General features: G+C 55.4%; 1 long non-coding RNA gene and 2 other non-coding genes across 5 annotated transcripts; all 3 read left to right on the top strand.

Moving 5' to 3' along the window:
• Positions 1-6: 6 nt before the first annotated feature.
• LOC115273642 lies at positions 7-5,155 on the top strand. Of its 3 annotated transcripts, none has more exons than XR_003900883.1 (5): positions 7-387; positions 1,939-2,012; positions 3,061-3,130; positions 4,594-4,701; positions 4,809-5,155. It is a non-coding gene; the product is annotated as an uncharacterized LOC115273642 (long non-coding RNA). The 3 variants fall into 3 exon arrangements; XR_003900881.1 differs by having other exon boundaries at positions 4,474-4,701; XR_003900882.1 differs by lacking the exon at positions 3,061-3,130 and having other exon boundaries at positions 4,474-4,701.
• LOC115275585 lies at positions 919-1,051 on the top strand. The gene has a single exon (XR_003901646.1). It is a non-coding gene; the product is annotated as a small nucleolar RNA SNORA71 (small nucleolar RNA).
• Positions 2,604-2,718, top strand: LOC115275586. Its single transcript, XR_003901647.1, has one exon. It is a non-coding gene; the product is annotated as a small nucleolar RNA SNORA71 (small nucleolar RNA).
• Positions 5,156-7,055: the final 1,900 nt, after the last annotated feature.

Genomic DNA, 7,055 nt, shown 5'->3' with positions numbered 1-7,055 from the left:
GCGTCCTTAGCAGAGCCACAGCTGGGGTCTTCTGACACCGGCCTAATTTCAGCAGCCCCGTGTCCTTTTTGCCCCCGGCTGCCTTTTTCCTGCTCATTCGTAATGCAGGGAAAGGAAAAGTCACGAGGTTCATTTTATGTTCAGAGGCTCCAAAACAGGACGACCTTAGATGACCCAGCCCAAGGTAGAGGGAGGGAGGCGGGCTTTCAGTGCGTTTACCTCCTGAGACCCAGATTCCCCCAGTGTTTTCCTGCCAGTAAGGATAGTGGATTCCAGGGCGTGTAAGCAGTGCCCAGTGCTTCTTGTCGCCTGCAGGACTGTCTCATGACTGCTGTCCCGTGTTCGTGAAAGGTGACCTCTGGCAGAATGAGAATCAGGAGGTGCCCGGTAAGTGGTGTCCTGCCTGGGTCTCTGGAGCGCAGGTCCTGTGTGTGGGCTGTGGGGCTGGAGGTGTTCAGGCGATGAGGAGTGGGAGTGAGTGCAGGTGAAGCCTGCTTCTCAGTGCTCCCAGCTGTCTGTGTCCCCTTGCGCCGGTGGGCACAGGTCAGGTCCCGCTTCTGCTCCTGAGAGCCCCTGATGAAGGCTGCTGTGACATGGAGAGGAAAGCAGCGGGGTTGGCATGGACAGACGGCTGCATTTTCGAGGGGGACCTAGACTCCTACCCCGGGTCCCAGCCAGGTGCTCTTACATGAGCCTGAGCATCTTCTGCGATCACCCGTACCCAGTCTTTCAGAACCAGGAATCCTCAGTATGTCTGTGTGGTTAGTCTCCTCACCTCTTGGCAGGGTGTGGGAAATTGTGTAAGCAAGGGGAAGCTTCTGCGACATTAGGCAGTAAATCTGGCCATTGGCCTGTCTTCTGGGCTCCTCCTGGTTCAGGCCAGTTCCTAGGCTCCTGTCCGAGGCCTCACTTTGCGGCCCCTGCATTCGAAAGTGATGGTGGGCTGCCTGTGCCCTGGTCATCGATAGTGCAGGGAGAGGACTCGCTGAAAGCGTTTCCCCGTGTTGGAAGGGCCCATCCCGTCCCTTCTCAACTCTGGAGCTTTCGTACATGTCTTCCTGTCCACTGGTCTGTATTGCTTTCTGGTACTTGGCACTGTGTGGCTCACTGAGTGCCCTTTTGCTGAGCAGGGCCCTGCCTCAGGGTGCTTCTGTTCATGGGCTGTTGGTGGAGCCCCGACCGGGGTCCTCCTTTTCATAGCCCCAGCCCCGTCGCTCAGCCTGCTCACACTGGGTAGCGGTGATTTGTTTGACATCCCTGCATGCTGTGATCTCCAGGGCAGTACCTCTGTCTTGGTGTCTGACAGTAGCCCTTGGACAACACAGAGCAAAGTAGGGGAGATTGAGATGCCGCATGGTGAGGCCGTGAGCTCATCCTATTGTGGACTGTCACTGGGGAGTCAGTCAGTGCCTGCTCAGGACCGAGGCATCCTGCCCTCCTTGGAAGTGTTTCTTGTCCTGGCCGGTGGCTGGGCCTGTGGTCCACGTGGGGTGGCATTTCCTCTGCCCTGGGGTTCAGGGGCAGGGAAGAGAGTAGTACCCCAGCTGGGCAGGACACCATGGTTGAGGATGTGTATGCAGGTGACCCTTAGCACTAGCCGGGGGACATGGGGCCCCTCCCACCACCTGTTACCCCGCCCACTGCTGCCGTTTAGCAGGGCTCGCTCCCCAACCTGATCTTGACAACTCTCTCTGATAGAGACTGCTTAGCACCAAATTGATCACAGGCACGTAGGCTAACACTGATGTTACTTCTGTCACACATAACCCCAGCCTCTTCCTAGAGTTAAGTCGTTCTTATTCCTGAGACAGCGGTGGGGCTGTTCAGGTATGAGTAGCAATAGCCCCCGTTTGTGGGTGTTGGAATCTGTGGGCCACTGTGCCAGGTGCCCGCTGCACCCCCTGGGGCCTGCTGTGAACACAGCTTGTCTCTTTGCAGGCTGGTGTGCATGTGCAGGGCCTCCGTGAGAGGCATCGTCTGAGCAGCCCGGTGTGAGGCCCCGGGGCCCCGAGGTAAGGTTCGGAGCGTTCTCTGGAACTTTGTCGTTTTGCATCTGTAAAATCATACATGTGTGCCCCAGAGTCTGGAAGAGGAAGTGAGAGGGGAGCGGGCGTCCCATGAGGTCCCAGTTGTGTCCTGGCTGGGGGACAGCCCCTCACATGCTGAGAGGGGACAGGCCTCTGGAAAAGCAGTGCTGGCGAAGGGCTCCCTGGGGCAGCTCTCCTCCTGCTGTGGCGCTGGGCGTGATGGAGAATGGAAAGCTTGCACTTAGGCGCCGGAGACCCTGGCCCAGTCTCCGGCTGTCTGGCTTTGTGACCTGTTCTCAGTCTCTGCTTGATGTGGACAGCACAGCTCGGATCGCCGGGAAGGGTTGTAGAAACCTTCGGTGTTGTCATGGCCGTAGGATTCCAATCTTTTCTGACCCGAAAAGCATTTCCAATTTTTTATGCCATGACACAGCAAACACCCGCGCAGGGAGGGGAACGATGGAAGCTGCTGGGCCTCCGTGTTTGGGCGGGGCCAGGTCACCCTCCCTCAGGCCATTCTCCAGGCTCCCCGCACCACCTCCCATCCTTCCTAGCTCTCTTTCTGTCCAGCTCTCTTCCTGTAACTGAAAGTGACTGCAGGCTGCCCGTGCCCTGGTCACTGGTAGTGCAGGGAGAGGAATCACTGAGAAGAGTTCCAGCCAGCCCTTCCGAACCCTGGAGCTTTCCCACACTGGCTTTTCCCCCTGCCCTTCCTTCCAGAGCTCTGGCCTTTGCGCCGCGGCGCCCCCCCCCCCCCCGTGTGAGATGGTAACCGGGCTGGGCCACCCCCACCCCCACCCCCAGGGGCTCCTCCTGTCTTTCCATGTTAGAAACTAGTCTGCACCTTTGTATTGGGACCTCACACTGGAGTGGATTCCTATAGCGCCCGAGGGCACACATAAGAATTGCAAGTTGTGACTTCTCCCCTGTGAATTAACAGGAGCGGAGGCCTGGCCGTAAGAACACTTGGGTCACAGCAGCAGGTGATTTTGACTCTCGTGTGTCTGTCCCCTTTGTGCCCTCCCTCTTTCAGGAGCACGGCATGCATTGCTCTCAGGGAGCTGTCAGTAATGTCAAATAAACGGAGAGAGAGAAAAACAAAGGTGAGGAGTTCTGTCAGTTCTGAGTCAATAAAAATAGGGCTCATTTGTCACCCTCTGCTGGAAGCCCGAGGGGTTTTCTTGGCAGTCGCTGACGGGAGGGGAGTGTGCTGACTGATTGCCCTGGTTGTAGGTCTCCCTTCATTGACTTAAGCTGTGTGGTATGGGTTCTTTTGGAAAGGGTGACCCTGGGGGCTGAGTGCAGAAGAAATGCTCAGGCCCATGGATCTCTGAAATCTGTAGACTCCAGGTTTCCTAGCCCGCTTCCTGATCAAGTCAGGGAGGGTGTGTGTTGAAGGCTGGGCGCCCCGGACTCCTTCAGCAGCAGCGGGCTGGCCGTCTGACCTCTGCCGTCCATTCTGTGCACTGCCTGTGTGTGTTCAGGGAGGCAGCGCCCCTGGGACTCAGATGCAACAGGTGCCTTTAAGAGACATATCTTGGTTCCCGGGTAACAAGTGAGGTGAGGCTGGAGGTCAAGGTCTCCATCCCAGACTTCTGGTCTGGGGGCTCCTATCTAGTTCCTGAGACCTCTCCTGTCTCCATTCAGGTCTCTTGCTTGCAGGTGGGATCCTGTTGGGCCAGAGGTTTTTGTTCCCTTCTAACGATGATGTGGAGGTAGTGGGAATAATCTGTGTGAACTTTACGGTGCTCAGGAGTCTGAGAACCTGGAGGTTCCTCTTGTCTTACAGACCTCTCGGCCCCTTTGGCATCAGGGGTTTGTCCTGTCCCAGAGCCTAGTTCCCAGTCCTGGGCTCTTCAGCCAGGCTGGGGGATTCAAGGGACAATGGTGACCATTCTGAAGACAGTTTATCGCCCCTACCCCCCACTCCAGACCTGGGCATTCAGACCCCCAGGTGGAGAGTCCTTGCAGGTTAAGTTGGGATTTGCTTGTGTAATGGTCTCAAGCATTTGTGATGTTTTCTCATCTGTCCTTCAAATGGGCCTGGCAGGGTTGACCTTCAAAGGGCTGGGCACCTAACTGGAACAAGTTTGGCTGGAAGTTTATCTGGCCTTTGCCTTTCTTGGCCGGGCCATGGTAAGCGGGTCTGTGCAGTAAAGGATGGTAGCTGCTGGGGCCTTGTGACAACCTGGGCAGAGTCGTGACCGTGTGTGGGAGGGCTGCGGAGCAAGAAGGCCCAGGCCTGTGGTCAGGCTGCAGGGGGCCCTCAGCGTCAGGCCCCTGATAGCAAGCGCCGAGCTGTCTTCCTGACAATCTCTCTGGGGTCAGTTGCCCTGATCGTGAACTCTTAGAAAGAAAGCGATTTATTATAGAAGAAAGCGATTTATTATAAAAGCGGGATTTTAAAGATGTTTTTCTTACATTATCCTTTTTATTTTGGTGACAGTCTAGTTTGGCGTGCCTACACTGGGAGCTGAGGCCTGGTTGACCCGACCTTCTCCGTGGTGGCGCTTGGGGAGAAGGTGGCGCCGGAGATGAAATGCTTGTATGTTCGTCTCCCTCTCAGGTCAGCCTTAGGTCCGGAGGCTGTTGAAGGAAGTCCCGAGGCCACGAGTCGTTGACCCTCACTCAGGATGACTTGGGTTCTTCTGGGTTTGCAGTGGTTTTCCCCAAGGTGAGTTAGTGCCAAGTGCTGGAGACCCACAGGCAGGGGGGTAGCTGGTTGGCATTCATGTGGATGAACTCCAGACCTCATCGGGTCTCACTTGTCCTTTCTCATAGGTTCTCTTGGTGGTGGTAGTGGTCTCCAGGGGGACAGAGCATGGAGAGGGGGTCCCCACGTGAAGCATCCCCAGAGCACCCCCTGCTGTTCGCTCCGAGCACCGTGATCAGCTTTTCCCTCCACACAGGACCTCAAAGGGAAGCTGGGGCTGCGGCTGAGGTCTGCTCCGGCTGGCTCTGTCTTGCCAGCTCTGCCCTGCGAAGCTGTAGACCCGGAAGGTCAGCCACGTGTCCCTCCACTATGCCTGGAATGACTGTAATGACCCGATACTGTTTTCTTGAACTGCATCTGTTCCTCCCTTTCCCCCTCTGCCCTCCCATTCAATAAACCTCACAGACTCGCCGTGTCTGCCTTTTAAAAGTCATTTAATAAGCCATGTGCCTCTGAGGCTGGATGTGAAGCCGATTGCAGTCTGGTCGTGTTTTTATGCCACAAACCTCTTCCTGTCAGGCTCCTGAGGCCTGGTACCCAGGCTGCCGCTTGAGGTGTCCAGTTAGGACTGGGAGGTGACCAGGTGCTGGTAGAGTTGGCTCAGATTCAGGGCCCGTGAGAAAGCCAAGGGTGTTGAGTCAGGCCAGGGCTTTGGAAGGGTGGCAGGTGACACGGGGGCTGCCGTGAGGCAGACAGTGATGTAATTGATGAGCCTGGGGTGGCCTGAGTTCTGGGGCCTGGCTTATGACTAAATGGCTGCCTGTGTAGCCAGCTGTTTTAGCTTGTCTGGGTTTGAGAGGTTTCCCAGGACGTGAGACTTTTCATTGTTAAATCCAGGCATGTCCTGGGCAAATTGGGACAAGTTGGTCAGTTTAGCTGGGTGTAAAATACATGCTGTCAGCCTGAGAGAATGGGTTACTGAATAAAGGAGGGAGCAGGGTGAGCTGGGAGCACTGGTCATCGGTGGACCCGGGGGGGATCCTCAAGGTCATGTGTTTGGAGATAATTTGGGTAAAGCAGTAACATGAGGACAGGCAAGCGTGAACCTTTTTTTTTTAATGTTTATTATTGAGACAGAGAGAAACAGCATGAGTAGGGGAGGGGCAGAGAGACACAGAATCTGAAGCAGGCTCCAGGCTCTGATCTGTCAGCACAGAGCCTGATGCAGGGCTCGAACTCACGAACCATGAGATCATGACTTGAGCTGAAGTCGGACGCTTAACCAACAGCCACCCAGGTGCCTCAAGTGTGAACTTTTTAATTCCTACTTTATAGATGGAAGGGTCTCCATGAGGAAATCGGCCCCAGAGGCCCTGATGAAAGCCTGAATCGTCCCATTTCTGCATTTGAAATTGGACCTACCTTGATGAGTTTGGTATCTTGACGTGCTCCTGTGGGGGACAGGCGATCTTCATGGCTCAGGGGTCATGCTGCCGGCCAGCTCCTGACAGCGGTGTCCGGAAGTCAGAAGTCTTCTCTGCCTTCTTTGTGGACTGTGCTCTGATTTTTGCCATCTTTAGCCAGCCAGTTGTAGTTGCCTGAAAAGATGCCAAGAAAAGGGTGTGTGTCCTGTTGAGAAGGGGTGACTGGGTGGTGACGTTCACTGCTGGGGAGATGCAGCCGCAGAACATGGGCCCGCACCTAACAAGTGCACCTGGAGATGCCAGGCACCAGGTCCTGCCCGCCTTGTGCGCTTGGGGCACGTGAAGCCAGAGCCTGGACACAGCTGAAAAGAGCGTAACCACCAAGGTGACCCAGGAACCAGGCTTAAGGTCAGGGAGGGATGATTCTAGCCAGGAAGTGTGTGCCTACCGCAGGGCCTGGTGGAGCAGGTGATGGGAGATTTCCATAGCACAGTCCAGACCCGGGAGTATGAGCTACTTAGAGGGAAGAGTCATCTATTAAAGAAAATCATTTGTTTATGAGCCAGGCCCCACGCTAGAATTGGGGGTACAGTGGGGGAATACATTGTGCTCAAGGTATCCCAGAAAGGTCTATAAACAGTGCGTTGTGTATATGGCACATGTCTGCGGAACGTGTGCTTGGGTTGAGCGCTGCTGTAGGTGTCGGGGATCCTGCTCCCAACACTGCACACACGAGGCCTCTCAGCTTACAGAGCTGCAGCCCATTAGTGTGAGCAGCTAGCCACGGGTGGCTCCGTAAATCGATTTAAGTAAAAATGTAAAGTTCACATCTTCACTTGGACTAGCCATGTTTCAGATGCTTGGTGCCGCACAGACACATAGACTGCTCCTGTCCCTGCAAGAAGTATGATGTTAAGAAGAAAACTCAGGCCCAAAATGGCGTCCCCAAAC

Source organism: Suricata suricatta, chromosome 12 (genome assembly GCF_006229205.1).
Source record: "Suricata suricatta isolate VVHF042 chromosome 12, meerkat_22Aug2017_6uvM2_HiC, whole genome shotgun sequence".
Lineage (NCBI taxonomy): Eukaryota > Metazoa > Chordata > Mammalia > Carnivora > Herpestidae > Suricata > Suricata suricatta.
Note: the sequence above shows the minus strand (reverse complement) of the source record. Positions and strands in the feature narration are given on the sequence as shown.